The following is a 21,169-nucleotide window of genomic DNA, read 5'->3' as shown; positions in this document are numbered from 1 at the left end:
TACCCGAGTGTGGGCTGAGATCACTACCAGCTAACACTACATCACCGGAGTTAGGAAGGTTGTCAAAGTGGTTCCAGACAAGCAAACAATCTCTTGCTTAAACAAGCAAGCCTCATCGATGTGCAACAGAGGTCAGCCCCAGGCTGATCGCAGCAAGACAGAGGACAGCCCCAGGTCAGCCCCCAGACTGATCACCGCAAGACCCAGGTCAGCCTCCAGGCTGATCACTGTAAAAGAAGGTCAGCCCCACAGGTGGATCACTGCAAGAAGGTCAACCCCCCAGGCTGATCGTTGCATGAGGCCGCCCCACTTCACCAAGTGGATCGCCATAAGACCTGACGTCATCGCCAGCGCGAAACTATATTACTCTCCACTCAGGTAGATCACAAACAATCACTATTTTATAAACTACAGAAACACAAGTGAACTTCAAGAAGTCTTCACATGTAGTCAATATAAAATATAAATTACTTTCACAAATGAGCGAAGGTAAAATTTACTATACACATTTAGAAAGTACGTCCTCTACTTACAAAAAGTAGAAATATATTCTATACTTTTACATACTTTTAGTATTTTTTAATACTTTTAATAACTTTATTATTTTTATCTTCATTTTCATAACTCATTGTAAATATTTTTGCATTACGCCATGAGTGGGCAACGTAGTGAGTTTTATACAGTGAGTGAAGTGATAAATATTCCTATATATGGACCCTCTTCCAAAATTTTGGGTATCAAACAGGAAATTAGTGACTCAGACTCTGATAGTCAGTCATCTAATAATTCACAGGAGCTAGTGGCAACTGATAGTGAGGAAGAATTACCGCAACTTGGCCAAATAGAGTTAACACCTACCGACTCTTTAGCTAGCTGTGAAAATTTCATTGATTCTCAGTTTGAGGATTTACACAGTAGACAATTAAGGTCGGGTAACATTTACTCATTACCTTCACCTGTTAATAACGCTAGTGCTTTAACTAACACGACAAAAATGGCATCAGGTGGTTCTACTAACCCAACGACTTCATCGGTCTGTCAAACTGTAAAGATACTTCCATATCACATTATGGTACAAGAGTTTACTGCAGAGGATCCAGATTATACTACTTTAGCATTTCTGCGTAAGTGCGAAGATGTAATGAGAAATAATAATGTAACTAATGATGTAGATAAAATCTCATACGTCCGAAGCCTTGTCAAAACCGGTAGTCGCGCAACTAGAGCTATCTATGCTTCAGCCATCGATGAAGACACTGATGATTATCCAACGTTTAGGAAACAATTCATCTCTTTTTTTGGGTCAGGTACCAAAGGAGGTCCGCTTACTTGGATTTTCCAGATGGCAGTGCGTACACGTGACACTCTGTTCGCAAATGATGAGCAAGACACTCAGATTTTTGCCGGACACACTAAGATAGATCTCAAAACTTAGATTGGTTCGATGACAATGACAACTTGTCTAAAGAAAACTTCTACAGGGTTATTGAGTTCCTTCAGTTTATCTTGTCGTCAAATGAACCCTTACGCAAGCCCGAAAGAAAGAATTTAAAGTAGGGACTAAGCTTGTAGACTACGTGGAGGAAATTGCTGAACCAGCGGAACTTATTCCTGGGGCTCTGTCAGTGGCACCAGTCACCAGCTCTAAGGAACAACCACAAACCGTCACCGGTACCAAACCCCAAAATATACCTTTTTGCAAAGTCTGCAAACATAAGGGACATACCACAGAAAAATGCTGGTTTGCAGGACAAGCAGATAAATACCCAGCCAGCCAGTGGCAAGATCGAGGAAAAGGATCTTTGCAGGACTAAAAATTCAGATAGTCCTGCTAAACCAAAAACTCCAAAGGGACATTACACAGGAAATAATATGTCTCCAAACACTAAAGGCACTCCGAATAAATGGTGTACAGTACATCAGTCTCCATACCACAACACGGAAGATTGCAGAAATATACAGCGTATGAGGCAAGAAATTGAAAATCGAAGGGAGACAAGTACACACCCTTCAGGGGGACGAGCCGCGCGCGTCTAGCAACACGATCTAGGATAGCATCAACGGTTCAAGAAAACAACGCTTCCATCACCGGCTCATTAATCACCGAGTTAAACAAAGTGGAAGTGTTGACTGTACCCGCAAGGATAGGTATAACAATCAGTTATCCCTAGATATAGATATGGGAGCCTGTGCCAGTGGCGTAGCTAGAGTGTGTGCCGCCCGGGGCGGCCCTTGAGTTTGCCCCCCCCCCCGTGCCCCCACAAAAAATACATATTGCACAGTGACTCACTATATATATATATATATATATATATATATATATATATATATATATATATATATATATATATATATATATATATATATATATATATATTAAATAGTTTGTGTACCATTATAATATTACTGTACTTTCACATACTCAAATATAGTATGCTTTAAATACACACCAAACATACTTAAACTTTATAAGTAACAGTTAAACAAAAAGCAAAAACGACATATAGGATAGGGAAAAAAGTAAAAAAGTGTAAAAAATTAGGACCATCTTTATTTCTGAAATGAAAACTACAACTTTCTACAAAGTAACTTTTCTTGTTTTTTTGTTGGCAAATTCTTCAATGACATTGTCAAAAACTATTTCATCTGTCAATTGTCGCTCTATAGACAGTATGGCAAGATTTCTCAACCGCAAGGTGCTCATAGTAGATCTTAAGTAATTCTTGATCAGTTTTAGTTTCGAAAAACTCCTCTCACAGGTAGCAACACTAACAGCAATTGTGAGGAAAATCCTCAGCATTATTACTATATTTGGAACCGAGTTCCCAAGGTTATACTTTTGAATAAACTGCAAAAGTTCAAGGGGGCCTTCTTTCCACGTCTGTATTCTGTCTTTAATAGTTATAGCAGCAACAGCAACAAAATGCTGAAGTCTTTTTCTCTCAACGAGGAACTCCTCTTTATCAATGTCGTCGTGATCGTGATCTATTTGACACTCATATTTATCATCCAAAAGATTCAATGGGGTAAGGAAGGCATATTTCTCAGCAAGTTCATGAAGCTGTTGAAATCTCAAAGTTATTTCTTGGATCACTCTGTCCAGCGAAGAAAACATTTCTCTCCTCAATTCAATGTCATTGTCGTATGGCAATTCAGCATCTCGTGATCCTTCACCAAACATTTGTTTCTTCTTTTTGGGTCGACGCTGACGCTCCATGACTATCCCCAGATCATTGCAAATTTCTTTGGCATAGTTAACTCCATTACTCACTAGCTTGTCCCTGTTTTCAACTAGAAATGTTTCTAATGCCCTGAGTTTTATATCACATTGTTGTATGTTCAAGCCCTTGGTTTGGAGGTAAGTCTGTGTGTCGTAAATTTCTAGAAGGACGGGTCCCCACAGGCCAAGAAAGCACAAAAAGGAAAATGATTGCAACGCACCAAGTAGAACACCAGCATCTGCCCTGGTAGCTGTATTTTCTTCTTCACCAGATAACTTTTCTAGGGCACTTAAGATTTTTGAGAAATGTTTCTTTACAACACTTACAGCTTCTCCCCTCGCACTCATAAGAACATAAGAACATAAGAACATAAGAAAGTGGGATACTGCAGGAGGCTGACTGGCCCATACAGGGCAGATCCCTTTCACACCCATCCCAGCACTTCCATGTGCCTATCCAACTTCGTCTTGAAGCTCCCTAGCGTCCCCGATCCTACTATAGCACTCGGTAGCCTATTCCACATATCCACAACTCTATTACCAAACCAGTGCTTGCCTATATCCTTTCTGAATCGGAATTTATCTAATTTAAAGCCATTTGTTCTAGTTATTTCGTTATTACTGAGCTTCAGAACATCTTCCATTTTACCCTTGTTAATCCCACTTACCCACTTGTACACCCTCTATCATATCTCCCTAACTCTACGCCTCTCTAATGAATGTAAGCCTAAGCTTTTCAGTCTTTCTTCATATGGAAGGTTTCTAATATTATGGATCATTTTTGTCATTCTCTTTGTACTCTCTCCAAAGAATCTATGTCCATTCTATAATAAGGACACCAGAACTGAACCGCATAATCCATGTGTGGCCTCACTAATAGGTAAAGTTTCAAGATAACGTCAGCAGTTCTGTTACTCACAGACCTAGATATGAACCCAAGAATGTTTGCCTTGTTGCGAACGCTAATACATTTTAGGTTTCAAGTCGTTGCAACAAATACACCAATCTTTTCACAAACTGAGTTTTCTATTTCCGTGTTACCTAGTTTATACTTAACGTTTGTATTCGTCTTCCTATCTGTAGTACCATTTATCAGTATTAAAATTCATTTGCCAGTCTACTGACCACTCATGTAAGGTATCTAGATCTCTTTGAAGGTGTTCAAAGTCACTGTCTGAATTTATCACTTCCATTTTGGTATCATCTGCAAATTCTACTAATCCTACTAGTTATGCCTAAATCAAGATCATTAATGAATATAACAAACAGCAGAGGGCCTAATACAGATCCCTGGGAACTCCGCTTTTGACCGCACCCCAGTCTGACTTAATCCATTTATGCTGACTCTTTGTTTCCTACCAGTTAACCATGACCTAATCCATTTTAATACTGATCCACCTATTCCATGTGCTTTACCTCCTTATCAATCTCATGAGGGACTCTATCGAATGCTTTACTGAAATCTAAATAAATTATATCATATGACTTATCATTATCTACGCTTCATATACTTGAGAAAAGCTACAAATTTAGAGAAGAACGTCCCTGGGTGAACCCGTGCTGAGAAGAATGAATTAAGTTGAATGTTTCAAGGTGGCTTCTGATTTTGTAGCAATAATTGACTCTAGCAACTTGCCTATGATTGACGTGAGACTAATGGGACGGTTGATGCTATTGATTTATCACCTTTTGAAAATCGGAACTACATTTGTTTCAAGCTTTGGCACTAGGCCCGATTCTAATGACTTATTAAATAAAACTGCTAATGGATTACTCAACCATCTCTACATTCTTTAATATTCTAGCATATACCTCGTCTGGACCAGGCGATTTATGAGGCTTCAGTTTGTTAATTACTTAAGCAATACGTTACTAGTAATATTGATATTCATCAACATTTTCTATACTGTCGTTATATACCTTATGAACTTCTGGAAACTGTGCATTTTCATTTGTGAATACGGAGCCGAAAATGACTATTTAACGTACTACACATTTCTAACTCATCATCAGTCATTTCTCCTGTCGTAGTTTTTAAGGGGACCTATTGTATCTCTAACCTTTGATTTATACAGTTGATAAAAAGCTTTGGGGTATTTTTCGATTCGTTTGCTACCTTGATTTCATAATTTCCTACTTTTTTTACCTGTCTTGTTAGGTTCTGATATAACCAAGTAAGTGATTTTCGCCTTTCTTAACTTTTCTATATACTCCTTTCTTTTTCCCTAGAAGATCTAAGAGTCTATTATTCATCCATTTTGGTTGGTTCCATATCGATCTGAATTTTCTTTTAGGGATGTGTTTATTTTGGGCATTATTGATTGTCGCAATAAATTGTTCATAAGTAGCTGCTAAATTAAATTCGGGGTTATCCCGTCCTAAGTTGACAGTTTCGGAGGTGTGGGGGGGATTAATTTTGACCATAGGGTCATCCCTTAGGTCTCTCCTTAAGCTACCGTAATTAGCCTTCCTAAAATCCGGGATCAAGGCCGAATTTTCCTTCTTCCTGCCATCCCATATTATGTTAAAATATATGGCTTTATGATCACTGTTTCCTAGTTCGTCTCCAATCCCAACATCTTTTACTAGATTTTCATTATTACTGAGAACTAAATCGAGGATATTATTTCCTCTAGTGGGCGAGTTTATGAATTGATATAAAAACTATCTTGTACTACTTCTAGAAAATCTTCAGATTCATTATCGCTAAGTTGATTTTTCCAATCTATGCCTGAAAAGTTGAAATCGCCTAGAATACATACATTGTTTCTATCAGATGCCTTCTTTATTTCCTCCCATAGCAATTTACCATCGTTCCTACTCAAATTAGGTGGTCTATATATAACACCAATGACTACGGATTCACTGCCCTCACCAATCTCTACCCAAATACTTTCATTGTCGCTATTTGTTTTAATGTTTGATTTATTGCAGCTTTTTAATGACACCCTGATATACACTGCTACACCGCCACCTCTCCTTCCTACTCTGTCAAATTTAAATAGGTTATATCCTGGAATATGAAATTCTGCTAAAAAATGCTTGCTCCACTCCACCGAGTTTCTATTATGCGCTTGACACTTTGACCAGTGACTGAAGTTAGAACATCCCAGCGATGGGTTGATGAAGAAAAAAATACAAACAAACGTTCCACACATCCATAAAAGGTAACAGAATTCACAGCAACAGAAGCTGCATGAACCCCGCCAAATTCAGCGAGTGATTTGTACAAGCGACAAATTCTGCTTTTTTATTAATTTCCTTGATACGTTTCTGAACACCAGTATGAACACCAGCCATCACCGCAGCATTATCATATGCTTGCCCTCTACAATTTTGAATATCAATTCCGTCTTTCTCTAATTTTTCCAAAATCATCATTGAAATATTCTCGGCGGTTTTACCTTCTGTTTCAATGAAATCGACAAATGATTCCACAACCTTCACTTTATCTCCATCGATCATAACATAGCGTAAAACTTGGCTCGTTTGATCCTTATGTGAAATATCAGGAGTGCTGTCGAATATCATGGAAAAGTACTTTGCTTCTTTTACTTGCTTGATGACTTTGCCTCTTACGTTTTCTCCCAAAATTTCTATAAACTCGTTCTGAATAGTAGGAGACAGATAGGAAGTAGCAAACTTGTTTCCCAGCTGGATTCTTAGAAGATGTTCACGTAGCAGTGGATCATTTTTCGCCAACAAATCAACTAGCTCTAAAAAATTTCCTCTATTTTCCGTTGCTTCAGTCTCGTTTCTCTCATAATTCATTCCTTCTCGGTGGCCTCGTAAAGCCAAATTCTGTTTAGCTAGGAATCTAATAATATCAAGCAATCTTGAAAGGATTTCCTTCCACTTTTTCACTTGGCTTTCAACAACTTCTTGTTCTTTTTTATCAATTGTTGCTCCACGAGCAATCCTAATTTCCAACTCCTTCCATTGTGTGAAATTCCGAACGTGAGCTGCACTGGATTCGTGCTCGGATATTCTAGGATTCAGTTTCCACCATATGTTGAATCCATCCTCAGAATTAAATTTTGAGTTACTTCTGTCTGAAAACAGTTTGCAACAAAAGCAGTAAAGAGCTTCCTTGGAAGGGGAGTACACCATCCATGATCTCAACATTCTTTCACCATTTGGCAGAGTTTGAAAAAACCACTCGCGTGTTAGCCCTTACTGTTGTCAGACAAAAGCCACACAGATCAAAGTATGGGGCTTTTGTCTGGGTGGCTTTCGTCTGGGGGGCTTTTGTCTGGGTGGCTTTTGTCGGGGGGGCTTTTGTCTGTACCCCAGTGAGGATAGTGTCTTAGTATAAAATCCAATGCTGTGAAACAAAATCTTAATATTTAATCTCAGTACCGCAGCAAAAGTCACATCAATATTTTTTAACCAATACTTTAATATTTCTTACCTTATAGTATTATGTCTTCCAACGAAGTAAATAACTGGATCGAAAACACAAGAGAACTTAAAAGTCGTCTAGCCTCCCCTCGTCTTGTCACGATGGAGACTTGTGCAGAACTGAAGTGAATTGCTTGTAACTGGTGGATTGGTCGGCTGTACATGAACTGATATGACCCGAGACTGCATGGTTTTGCAGCTACTGGAGACGTTAATCCTTCCCTTTGTATCGGCGGCAAGTTAATCCTCGTCGTGTCTGACCTAACACCTGACCCACACCACATGAGCTCACTGGCGTACTTGTTTGAAGTTGTTTCCTTAATCCTCAACAGGTTACAGGTTGTGTGTGGCGGGGGGGGGCGCATAGCAAGGGTGTAGCTCATGACGTGGCCGTGATGATGTGGGTCAGGTGTTAGGTCAGACACGACAAGGATTAACTTGCCGCCGATACAAAGGGATGGATTAACGTCTCCAGTAGCTGCAGATATGGGTGATGAGCAGACCCAAAAGTGCCGCCGCCCCCCCCTAGCTACGCTAGTGGCCTGTGCTAATGTTATCGCATGGAAGTCATTCAATAAACTCCACTGACGATATCCTTCAAATATGTGGCCAGTAAGACCTACAGACATTCCTCTGTCCGGTGTATCAGGAATCCAATTAGACATAGTGGGGGTGATAACACTACCAATCCGTTTTTCTAGGTCAGTCCAGTAAGGCATTTCTGGCGGACTTCTACATAGTGAACGCATTTTCTTTGCCAGCGGACGGGTTACTTGGTCTGACCACTCTAAGGCAGAACAACATTAACGTTCAGCCACGAGATCAAACAATCACGCATAATTGTAAGACATATCCTGCAATACAAACTTCACATCCATTGCTTACTTCGGGTGTTCGTGTAATAACTGCCTCGACAGGCGCGGGAGAGTCTTTGGCACAGAAGCAATTAGTTATGGAGTCACTCTCTGAAACTCCATCTAGTAGCTCAAAGGACATTTCTGATGAAAGCGGCCAGAACTGGACTCTTAACACCTGCTGTGTTAACTGGTGTACAATGGTAACATAGCCAGGAACTAACTAGAGTTACAGTATGTTTGCCAAATGTGAGTGAAGGAACAGATGTTGTGTGTCTGAGTGAAAGTTCATGAGTGAAAGGTTTGTCACTTGAGTCTACCTTAAGCACTGTTAGATTAGGTAGTATCACAAATGTCCTCATTCTCAATAGAACTGGGGGACCCATAACCTTATGAAAGGGATATTGTTTAGGTAATTTCCTTGTTTACGACAAAGCGGTTGTCGAAGAGCCAATAGAAATACCAATAGGTAGAATAACACAGGGGGAATCGAACTTAAAATCACATACTGTAGATAAAGTAGCGTTAATAGCGCCACACGTGAAAGTAGTCGATCATCGTCAAGGCAAAAGCGATCTTATAGAATTACTAACCGAGTTCAAGGAAATCATAACATTACCTGGAGAACCCCTCGGCAAAACAACGTTAACAAACCACCATATTCCACTCAAACAGGACACTAACCCAATCTACATCCCAGCATATAGACTACCCCACAGCAGAAGGGCAGTAGCCCAACAGATAGTACAAGACATGGTGGACCAAAAGCTAATCCAACCTTCCTCACCACCATGGAACTCGCCATTATTCCTAGTTCCCAAGAAAGATGAAGGATGGAAACCAGCCATAGATTTACGATGAGTCAACCAGGCAACTGTACCAGACAGGTTCCCAATGTCTGTCCTAACTGAATTACTACGGTCTCTAGGAAAAGACAACACCGACTTCAGTACCCTAGATTTACTTTGCGGGTACTGGCAAATTCCAACATGAGGAATCCCGCAAGGTAACTGCGTTCAGTACACTAATGGGACATTTCAAATTCTTAAGAATGCCATTTGGCCTAAGAAATGCGCCGTTAACATTCCAAAGAATGATAAATACCTTGTTGGCTGTAATGATAGGCAACACAGTCTATGCCAATCTAGATGATCTTATCATAGTAAGCAAAGATGTGCAAAGCCATTTAAAGAAACTACGAGAAGTTTTCACAAAGCTTCAAATAGCTAGATTGAAAGTGAAACTTTCCAAATGTGAATTTCTCAAATCTAAAATACAATATCTCGGACATGTAGTGGATGGCAATGGTATGCACACAATAGATTGCAAGGAAAAGGCGAAGCAATTCCCTTGTCCCAAGAACGTAGATCATCTTCGTAGTTTCCTAGGATTATCAGGGTACTACCGTACTTGCATTGAAGGTTATGCCAAATTAGCCTCACCACTCACTAAACTCCTCATAGTATGTAGAGTTTACATGGAATAAAGAACGAGAGGACATTTTTAATGCCTCGAAGAGGGTCTTAACGAACGCTCCAGTGTTGGCCTTTCTGGACTACACAAAACCATTTACCATGTGCACTGATGCCTCAGGCCTAGGTTTAGGGGCGGTGCTCATGCAAACTGATCATCGAGAAAAATGGTGTGTAATAGCATATGCCAGTCGCACCCTCAAAGATGCAGAAACACGTTATTCAGCTACGCATTTGGAAGCATTAGCTGCAGTGTGGGCTCTCAAGCATTTTCGGGATCTCATTTTGGGATATCCAATCATAGTCCACACAGATCATGTGGCCGTGACAGAACTATTTCATGGGAACAACTTATCAGGGCGTTTAGCGCGCTGGTATCTAACCATACAGGAGAGTAGACTAGACTAGTATTGGGGATTGCTGGCCACTTCGCCTTTGGGCTATTTCGGCCGGAGCTGATGTCTTCTTTCTTCTTCTAGTCTTGGTCTTCTTTCTTGCTACAACTAATCTGATGTTCTTGTTTCTTCTTTTCTTGTTATTCTTGTGTTCTTCTTGTTCTTGGTATTTTGGTTTCTTCTTTCTTCTTGTTGTTTTATTTGTGATGAATTATGGTATGAGTGAGTGATATGATAGTGAGTTACTGACAGACCAGATGAAATGGCCGGTCAGGTGACTAGTTTCTCTGTGATTTTTTTTATTTTATTTTTTTTTTTTGTCTTTTGTAGCCCGTGTCTTTTTGTTTGAATATGTGTTGGTGGGTGTCAGTTTAACTTGATAAATGTGCGTGTTGTATGTAATGGAAAGGTTTGTGATGTGTCTCTCATGTTGTATGTTTAAATTTTTGTTTTATTCATTTTTATTGCTTTAGGGCATGGTTACATACATATTATAAATATAAAAAGAGTTCATGCGTGTGTCAATCACAACATGCCGATAAGATGGGTCTCCTTGAGGAAGATTATTACAGCGTCACTTATGGTGACATCATCTTGCAATAAATTGGGTACAGTCAGCACGAATGGAAAGAATTTTGTTGCACGTGGCACAGATAGGTGGAAAGGAGTTGTCAAAATAGGCTTTTAGGTGGGTCAAATAGGTACAGTTCAGCCTTAGTCGGGCGAGAACGACCTCTTCCCTCCTATTCTTTCTGTATGCTGAAAGCCAGTTTCCTATGTTAGTCTTCCAGTTGTTGTGAAGATCTAACCTCGTCCAATCAAGTTGCCACTTCCCTATTGTGTATGTCTTCCCCAAGGAGAGACACGACTGACGCTCCCAGGGTACATTGGTTGTCTCCCTGAGACCCACAGTCGCTTTTGCTAACTTGTCTGCCTGTTCATTGCCCCAAATGTTGCAATGCCCAGGCACCCACATCAGCACAATATTCTTGGCACACTCATGTAGTTTATTAATAATGTTGCCCTGTATCTCATTGCTGGTAGTATCACCACCTTGAATTGCTTTAAGAGCTGACATGGAATCTGAAATGATAGCAACATCATTGACATCGCTTGTTATTGCAATGTCAATGGCTCTACTTATTGCAAACATCTCTGCAGTGAATATGGTTGTATGCCGCGGCAGGCGGGAGCTCCACTCCCCGTCTCTGCTCCAGATACCGGCTCCGACGTTGTCGTCAGTCTTGGACTCGTCGGTGTACACGTGAGTATAGGCGCTATATCTTTCCAGAAATTGATAGAAAAGTTGCCTCAGGAGCTCAGGATGAAGGTCATTCTTCCCTCCTGGAAGCCACGATGTTTCCACATGGAAGTTGGGGTTCTCCCATGGCGGACGCAACGGTGGAACGTATCTATCAACGTCTTCGAAATGGATACCAGCACCCTGGCACAAGGTCTTGAGGCGGACAACCGAGGACGGGGACCTACGCAGCTGCAGGAAACGGAATTTTGCAACAGCACACCAACCTGGGTGGCCTGTGCCGCGCCTCCTAGCCGCACTCAACCCGTACCTTAGCGTCAACATGTCCCTCCTGATGTGAAGTGGAGGGACATGGGCCTCAACCTCTAGTTTTCCTACACGTGTACACCTGTAAGCACCCAGACATAGACGAAGGCATCGGTTCTGTATTCTGGTCAGCTTTGCGAGTGTGGTGTCGCATGCAGAAGCATACAACTGGCATCCATAATCAAGTTTTGATCTGATCAGGGTCTTATACACCATTAATAAAGATTTCCTATCGGCTCCCCATGTAGTACCTGATAAAACTTTCAGGATGTTTGTGACTTTAAGACATCTACTTTCAAGATCGTTAATGTGGTTTTTCCACGTTAATTTCCGGTCAAAATGAACACCGAGAAATTTTACTGAAGTCTGAAATTTAATAGGAGTATCATTTAATTTTAATACTGGATTATTAATGTTACGTTTCTTAGTGAAGACTACTCCTACTGTCTTCTCAACTGAAAACCTAAATCCCCATTGTATTGCCCACTGTTCAGCGGCTTTTAGGCCGGCCTGCACCCTTTGTGCAGATAGTCTCTCGACCCGAGAGGAGCGCCAGATTGCGCAATCGTCAGCAAACAAGGAGAATTTGAGGTCACTTAAGCTGGGGGCTGGTGATAGGAAATCATTAATCATTATAAGAAATAATATTGGGCCCAAAACGCTGTCTTGTGGAACTCCATTTTCTAGGACAAATGTGTCTGACTTTACGTTACCTTTTAATTTGACGGAAAAAGTCCTGTCTTGCAAAAAATTACTAATGAAAATTGGCAAATTACCTCTCAGACCCAAGGCGTGGAGCGTCATCATGAGGCCAGTCCGCCATGTCATGTCGAAAGCTTTTTCTATGTCTAGGAATACTGCAATTAGTGTTTCTTTACTGCAAAGAGCTTTTGAGATCTCAGTTTCAAGACTTATTAAATGATCTAGTGTGCTTCTACCTTGGCGGAAACCACACTGTCGATCATTCAATAAGTTGTTACTTTCCAAAAAATACATTAGCCTACGCTTTATCATACGTTCCATGACCTTACACAGACAGTTTATGAGCGAAATCGGACGGAATGAGTTGGTGTTGGTAGGGCATTTGTCCCTCTTCGGGATCGGTACGACATGGGCAAAGTGCCATGAGTTTGGAAACGTTCTGGACGTCCAGATCTCATTGTACACTTCTAGCAATTTGTCCAGGTTTCCCTGGTCAAGGTGCTTAATCATCTCGTATCGTATACCGTCAGGACCAGGAGTAGAGCCCTTGCCCTTATTTAAAGCAAAGGAAAGTTCCTCTGGGGAAAATGCTCGATTGTAGTCCTGTTCGTCCCCGTTCTCGAAGTCGAGATGCACGAGCTCGGCACGATCACGGAACACGCCGAAGGGTGGATCATGATTGGTGGAGCTACTGGCATCTGCGAACTTCTGGCCTAGGGCGTTGGCAATGGCCTGGGGTTCGTCGAGAAGCCGCCCTCCACTACTCACCTGTGGGATAAAAGCCCTTCCTCCTTTGGATCTGACCCGGTTTATAGCCGACCATACCTCAGAGGAAGGGGTATCCTTGTTAATAGTGGAGACGAATGCCCGCCAAGACTCTCTCTTGCACTCCCCGAGAACCCTCCTAGCCTTAGCTCTAGCTTTTTTATATTCAATTAAGTTTTCAAGAGATGGAATTCTGTTGAATAAACGGCATCGCCTATTTCGTTCACAAACCACTCGTCGGCAGTCTGGAGTCCCCCATGGAACTCCAGGCCTGTGGATTGTTGCAGAAGTCTTAGGAATTGTTAAATCTGCTGCGTGTATTATAGCTTGTTCTATGTGTGAGATTTTGGTGTTGATGTCTTCTCCAATGGTGTCTATACGAACGGCTCCTGAGTAGGCCCTCCAGTCTGCTTTCCTAAGGGTTGTAGCGCACCTCGGGAGTAGCCGTTGGGGCGCCACACTCATAAGAAATGCAAATCGGAAAATGGTCGCTACCCAGAGAGTCGTCGTATGTAGAAAATTTACAATCTAATAGCAAGGAAGCATCAACTATAGAGAGATCTAAAGCTGAGGCTGTGCCAAATCGTTCGTCCACTCGAGTCGCACTACCGTCATTCAGAAGAGACAAGTTGGAGTTGAGTATAGCTGCAGCCACCTGCTCTCCCCTCCCGTCACTCCGGACACTGCCCCACCGCAAATGGCGAGCATTGAGGTCGCCGAGGATCATTTCTTTTCCTGGCAGTTGGTTAAATAGCTCCTCAAGCTCACCATCGTCAATGAGCCCGCCCGGAGGACAGTATAGTGAGCAGACGGCAACATAGCCAGACCGAAACTTGACTCTTCACGCTCAGGTTGACGCTTTGTTGGGCGAATTCACTCCTAATATATAGGGCTACCCCCCTTAGATTGTCTCCCCTGTAGGACGTGTAGTTGTCAAATACAGGTGGGTCGTCCTGACCCGCAAGTAGAGTCTCTTGTAGGCAAAAAACGTCTGGCCGGAATAATGACTTTAGTAAATGAAATTGAGCATTTTTGTTCCTAGCACCTCTGCAATTCCACTGGATGATATTGAATTTTAAGTCTGAGAGTTGATATGGTCAACGTTTTGGGTTTTGTTTTTCTTTGCTCTTGTTTCTGGGGGAGAATTGTGTGCCGGGGAAGGATCACCCGCATCACATGAGCAGTCTCCCGGCTTCAAAAAGCCAGTACTCTGCTCGGCAGGGGCTCCCTGCCCCCGGTGTGTTTCAACAATGCGAAACACTGGTTGTGGTGAAGAGTCTCTTGTCATGCTTTCGGTAGAAAGAGACCTCCTCCTTACATGGGGGTAGACAAGGTCGTCAGTCTGTTTAGGTTTTGTGGTCACGTTTAACTTGTTTTTAGTTTTAGTCTCGTTAGTAGTCATAGTTGTCTTTGAGTTTTCGTCGTTGGCGTCTGTGGTTGGATATCCAGTGAGTGTGGAGTCAGTTTGTGTTGCAATGGTCCTGGTCTCAGTCTGTGTTCCAGTGGTGCACATTTTGGGAGGTGAGGTGTTTTTGGTTACAGCGGATGCGAAGGACATTCCAGGTGTTGGTGTCTGCAAGGACATCTCCACCTGCCTCTTAGCCTCCTTGTAGTCCAAATTATTCTCTGCTCTCACCCTACTGATCTCATACTCCCTCAGGTAGGAAGGGCACTTCCTGTCTGAGGCAGCATGTTGACCCGAATAGTGGTAGCATTTTTCCTCCGTTTGTGTACAGTCATCGTCCCTGTGTCCGGTTTGAGCACATTTGGAGCATACCTGGGTGTTACGGCAGGCCTTGCCAGTGTGTCCAAACCTTTGGCAGTTGAAACATCGCATGGGAAATGGAACGTATGTTTTCGTTTGGACTCTCTCATATCCTACCAAGACATGAGTGGGCCTAATAAGTCCGTCAAAAGTCAAATGATCGCCATCCTCCCCACCAAACATTTGCCGTAATGACGACTCTCGGATCTTCAGCGTGGTAATTAATTTCGTCACTACCATTCCTGGAAGGTTAACCAGCCCTAAAAATATGAAATGCTGGGATATACGGTTCCACTATAGTTGAATGAAATGTTTTCAGATTCAAGGCGTCCCTCATTTGCTTTGCGTCTTTAACAGTAACTTGGAGTTCGCCTTTTCTTGTCTTTCGGACTTTCTCCACGTCCCCTACCTGATCCTTAATGGCCTTCTGGATAATGAACCCATTAATTTTGTCAAACGAGGTGGACGTGTCAACAGTCCGAAAGTGGATTACTCGGGCCTTCTCAGTTGAAACTTCAATGTTACGTCTTTGTTGGATGTTTTGGTCGGTGGTCGTTACATTGTCTTTGTCTGTCAGAGGTCTTGGCAGTCGTGGGTCATTATGATTGGTCTCCCGCCTCTGCTTGTCCCTGCCTGGACGAGTAGAGGGGGGCTTGTTGATTCTCCTCCCAGAGGGCATGGTTGGGGTGGCTGGGAACCACCCCTTGGGTACAGTTTTAGTGGGTTTTTTTACATACACGGGGTTGTTGGTGCACTAAGGTTATGAAAGGCCCTTAGCGCAAAAAAAAAACACTCTTACTTAAGGGCGACCCCCGCACAGTGGTGTGCCTGCACGATCACAGACGTCACTGCTGGATTGGCCCAGGTGATTTTCCCGACCCCCACTGGATACACACAATCCCACTCTGTGAGGTGTGCACCACTGGGGGGGGGGGGCTTTAGCACGAATACTGAAGTATGGAAAAATCAACAGGTGCCTCGGCCAGGGTAAGTAATAGAAAAAAGAAGTAAAGAGAGAAAGCCCTCCTACCACGTCAGGAAGGACAACAGTTAGCGCTTCCTTCGCAGTTGTGTGGGTCACTCACACTAACTGTGGGGAGGGAAGGCTAAGGTTGTCAGTCCTGAGCGCTCGTGAGGTGTCAAAAATTGGACAAATGACAGAGTCACTTTTAATATGAAATTGCTGTTGAACAGCGAGAATCAGTGCATGCGCACAAGATCCAGTAGGCTATGGCGTATAGAAACCGTTACGGGAGAATAGCTATTACCGCAAGAATGTGAGTCTCCTCCAGTGTCTAGTCAGCCTCTGCATACAGGAGTTCGCTCCCGACTTCAAGTATTTGCCGGGCCTTGCGAACGTGATAGCTGATTCGCTATCTGGAGCTCCTGTCACGCCTCTACCTACGTTCACCTTGTCACAGTTAAAGGATAAACAGTTACAGGATCCACTGTGGTCCAATGTTATATATGCCTTAGAATCGGGAGTTGACGTAAACTTGCCAAAATTTCCTCTGCCACTCTCTCAGTTTGAGCTGCGGCACGACATACTATATCGCTCGGCGAAAACACAACAGGAGTCAATCTCTCAAATTGTTATTCCTACATCATTAAAGGAATACATTCTCACCCTCTTCCATGATGTACCCCAAGCTGGGCATCCAGGGCGAGACATACAGTAGCCTATGTCTAACAGAAATTAGACAAAAATATGTTCGGAAAACTATGAGGACCGACATCGATCGTGTGCAAAACACAAGAGAACAGCGATGGATCCCGCTCCAATTTTAGAATACCCGACACCGGAACGTCCGTGGGATACAGTAGTGATCGATTTCTTGCAACTCCCAAAAAGCCATCAAGGCTCTAGTTACATAATTGTCTGCTTTGACCACTTCTCTAGATTTGTGGTACTAGCACCATTGCAGGACAAGTCGGCCGAATCAGTGGCTCATGCATTAGTCACTCATCTTATCTGTCCTTTTTCTACACCTAGAGTGATACTCTCAGATAACGGGGCAGAATTTAAGAATCAACTCTTAACTGCAATATGTCAACAATATGACATCAATGATCAAACAAACCTTCACAACCGCCTACCATCCATCTTCAAATGGTTTGGTCGACCGAACAAATAGAAAAATTCTTGAGAGTCTAAAACATGTGGTGAATCCAAAGCATAGTTCATGGGAGGACTAGCTTCCACAAGTTGCAGCATCCATCAATGGATCTATCAATTGCTTTAAAGCCAAATCGCCATTCTACATAATTTACGGTACCGATAAACGCTTGCCATATGATCTACTAACAGGAACCCCAGAACCTGTGTACAACATGGATGACTATGCCAAGAAGCAAATAAATGTTTTCACAAGCATCCATGGAAAAGTACAAAAACACTTAGCAGCCTCGCGTGCTGAAATGATCTGCAAGCAACACAAAAAAGCTAAGCCTATAATTCTAGAAATAGGAGACGAAGTAGCCTAATGATAAAAGCGCCAGAACGCATATCAAAACTCTCGCCTAAATTCACAGGTCCGTGCAGGATTAGAGAGAAAGAACGTGGAAACAAATTCCAAGTAGTTGAGCTAATGACAAATGTAACAGATATAGTACATGTAGATAGAATGAAAAAGTCAGCAGAGACTTAGTAGGGGCTCCTAATGTAAATCAAACACATCCTACTGTAGCGTAGTGTATGTTGCCAGTTGTCTAATTTCTCTTTGTGTTTGTCTATTTTCTCTTTGTTAGGCTCACATACATACGTACATATAGGAGATCGCGCACAAAGGATGGAAGTGAGAAAGGAAACTCAGAATTGCTTAACTCTACATGTATTTTATGTACAATGCAGTGCTAGGTTGTTGTTGTTGTTGTTGTTGAGATTGTCGGACCGTAGTCCCACACGGGCCTTTGCCTATAGGCGGCCCGTTTGGTGGTTCCGGCTGGAGCTCCTGGAGCAGCCAGACCGGATTGGGATTGAAGGTTGTCCTACCTGCAGATATGGAAGGTTACTGCAGATTGCAAGTGTGAGCGGTCCCCCGATCAGTGGACGCTTACCACCAACCCCCACTCTTGGACGTGGTCAGTTTCGGAGTGGCGCGCCCCCCGGACCCCAGAACTGGAGTCCGCACTTGCTGGGAGAGGATACTTTCTAAGCTATCTGGGTGGTGGGTATCGTGTGATGACCCGGAGAAGGTGGTGAATGTGGTTTGTTTGGGCCTTTCGGGTTAGAGTGGCCGCTGGTGTTGTGTGTGCTTCTTGGAAATTTCGAGTTCTGTTTCGGAGACTTTGTGTGACTTCACAGTTGAGGAGATAGTGTTCAAGTGGGTTGGCTGCTGGCTCCTGACAGTAGGTGCATTCCATGACGTCATTTCCGATCATCTGCCAGGAGCACTTGTACCCTAGTCGTAGTCGATGAAGGCTGACTTGGGTTTGTCTTGGTGTTTTCTTATCCGCGAAAGGTGGTTCCCCTTTTGTAGCCGCCAGGCACCATTTGGCTGATTGGGAACCAGCATTGAATGCGTGAAGGAAGCTCTTTTGGATGTGGAGCTTGCTAGTCTTTCTGAGGTGATTCTTGATCTGTTGCACGCTTGCTGGAACTTGAATGTGTACGCTACTAGAACGTGTGGCTGCCTTGGCTGCTTCGTCTGCCACGTCGTTTCCCCCGATCCCTACATGACTGAGAATCCAGTGTAAGACGACTGGGCGGTTTTGTCTTTGGAATTCCTGTAGCTGTGCGAGGATCGAGGTTATGATGTGGACGTTGTCTCTTGGTTGAATGTGTTGCAGCGCCTGCATGGCCGATTTCGAGTCCGTGTGAATTATGATGGACTTGTTGTGTTGTGTTGCAGCGTGTTGCAGGGCCTTTGAGATTGCTACCAGCTCTGTTTGTAGGGTGGAGCAGTCATTAGAAAGTCTCCATCGGAGGGTCTGACCTTGGGTGTAGAAGGCCGCTCCGGATGTATGATGTTTTGGATCCACCGAGCCGTCTGTGAAGTATGATGCTGCATCAGCCGGTGTCTCGGTAGCTAAGGCTTCCAGAGTTATTTTTTTGAGGTCCTCCTTCTGGAGGTTGGCTTTGCTATCACCTAGGTCGGTAATTTTGAATGTGGCTGGTGGAGGGCTCCATGGTGGAGGAACTACGTAACCATTGTCTCGTGTGTCTTGGTTGTTCTAGAAGAGTGTCTCTGCTTACAGGTGTCGGATGACCTCGCTTGCCTCGTGCGACCAGGTGGCCCCTCGCTCTCTGTGGTCGAGGTGGAGGGAGGCACTGATTTGCGATTTGGCAGCTGTGGGCTTATCTGATCTACAGATTTTGGCGAGGAGACCGGCTGTCACCTGCTTGACTCGTACTGCCAGGGGTGGTAGTTCAGTTTCCATTTGCAAATTGCAAATTCTGGTCCACATGGGTGCTACGAGCATGGTCCTGAGAGCATTATTTTGGATAACTTCTAGCTTAGCTATCTGGCCTTCTCTCAGTCCAATGAGTGCTGGAGCACTGTAATCTACCAGCGATCTGATGGCGGCCGTGTAGTAGGGTTTGAGCACATGATAGTTTGCTCCTGCGGTTGTGCTGGTGAGCGACCTCATTATATTGTGTCTGCTCTTCGTCCTGTGCCTGAGATACTCGAGTTGCGGCTTGAAAGTGAGTTTCTGGTCAAACCAGATTCCAAGACACTAGTGGGTGTTGGTCCAGACTACCGGCGTGTTTTGTATGGAGAACATCTTGTCTAGTGTGTCTGTGCAGATGGCCATCGCTTTCGACTTTGCTGGATTTATCTTGAGTCCAAGTCTGTTGTACTCCTCTTCTATAGGTTGGAGTGCGTGTTGCGTGTTGGCTAGTCTGTTTGATCATCTTACTATAAGCTGTAAGTCGTCTGCATAGCATAGGAGCTTGGCTGTTTGTCTGAAAGGAAGTTTGACAAGATTTTCCATCAGGACATTGAACAGCATTGGACTGAGGATGCCTCCTCGTGGGGTTCCGTTTTCATGGACCCTATAGCTTGAGGTTGCTCCCTGAAAGCGTATTCTTGCTTCTCTCTGTGTGAGGTAGTTCTGGATCCACCCCAGCAACCTTCCTTTGACGCCTTTTTCAGCGAGCGTCGTTATAATGGCCAGTGGATTTGCTAGTTCGAAGGCCTTCTCCAGGTCGAGGAAGACCACCAGAGCTGGTTTGTAGTCCACTGTGCTGAGTATGTCGACGATGTTGTTGCCTGTGCCGGTGTTCTCGGTGTAAGCAAAAATGTAAGGGTGTGGGCTGCCTACTTTCCACTTGAGTCGGTTGAGAGCCATTCTTTCTCCCGTCTTCGCTATGCAGCTGAGAAGAGAGATGGGTCTCGGTTTGTCTGGTTCTCTGGGCTTCGGAATGGGCTGTATATCTGCCTTCTTCCATTCCGGTGGAAGTCTTTGTGCTGTCCACGAAGCATTGATGACTTGTAGCAAAGCCTCGTGTCCGGCTTTTCCGGCATGGGAAAGCATGGAGTAGGTTATCCTGTCGGCCCCTGGTGCTGTGTCCTTGCTTCGTTTTAGCGACTTCTGGAGTTCTTGCTGGTTGAAAGGTCTGTCGGTGTCATCTTCACTGTTGCAGGCCTCTTCGATCATCTGGAGTCTGACCTGTCGCAGACGCCGTTGTGTCTCCTCCGCCTGTCTCGGGAGGTTTTTCGTTGCTGCTCGGTCAGAGAACAGTTTTGCAAGTCTCTCGGCTTCCTCTTCTGGGTTGGGATGGGTTGGTGGTGGTGGTGTTGCCTTCCCAGATGCCCTTCGGATCTGGGCCCACATTTTGCCAAGGGAGGTGTGCTCGTTCAGTTCGGAGCACCACTTGAGCCAGCTTACGTTTTTTATTTCTTCCTTCTCTTCCCTGGTATCCTTAATTATGACTTGCAGGAGATGTCTGTTAGTTTCCGTGGGATGTCTCCTGTAGTTTCTTCGGGCCATGTTCACTCTGTGGTTGAATTCTTTCACCCTGATTGGCTGAGGTAAAGGCGGTAACTGGCCAATCACCGGGCAGTCTGAAAGCAAGGCCCGGTCT

General features: G+C 43.6%; 1 protein-coding gene across 2 annotated transcripts in view; it reads left to right on the top strand.

Moving 5' to 3' along the window:
- The window catches only part of LOC121875695, a 153,641-nt gene that overhangs the window by 118,265 nt on the left and 14,207 nt on the right, over positions 1–21,169 (top strand). The gene's annotated exons all lie outside the window — the stretch shown is intronic.

The sequence above is a fragment of the Homarus americanus genome, unplaced genomic scaffold (assembly GCF_018991925.1).
Source record: "Homarus americanus isolate GMGI-L3 unplaced genomic scaffold, GMGI_Hamer_2.0 scaffold22250, whole genome shotgun sequence".
NCBI lineage: Eukaryota > Metazoa > Arthropoda > Malacostraca > Decapoda > Nephropidae > Homarus > Homarus americanus.
This window is presented reverse-complemented; position numbering and strand designations above follow the sequence as displayed.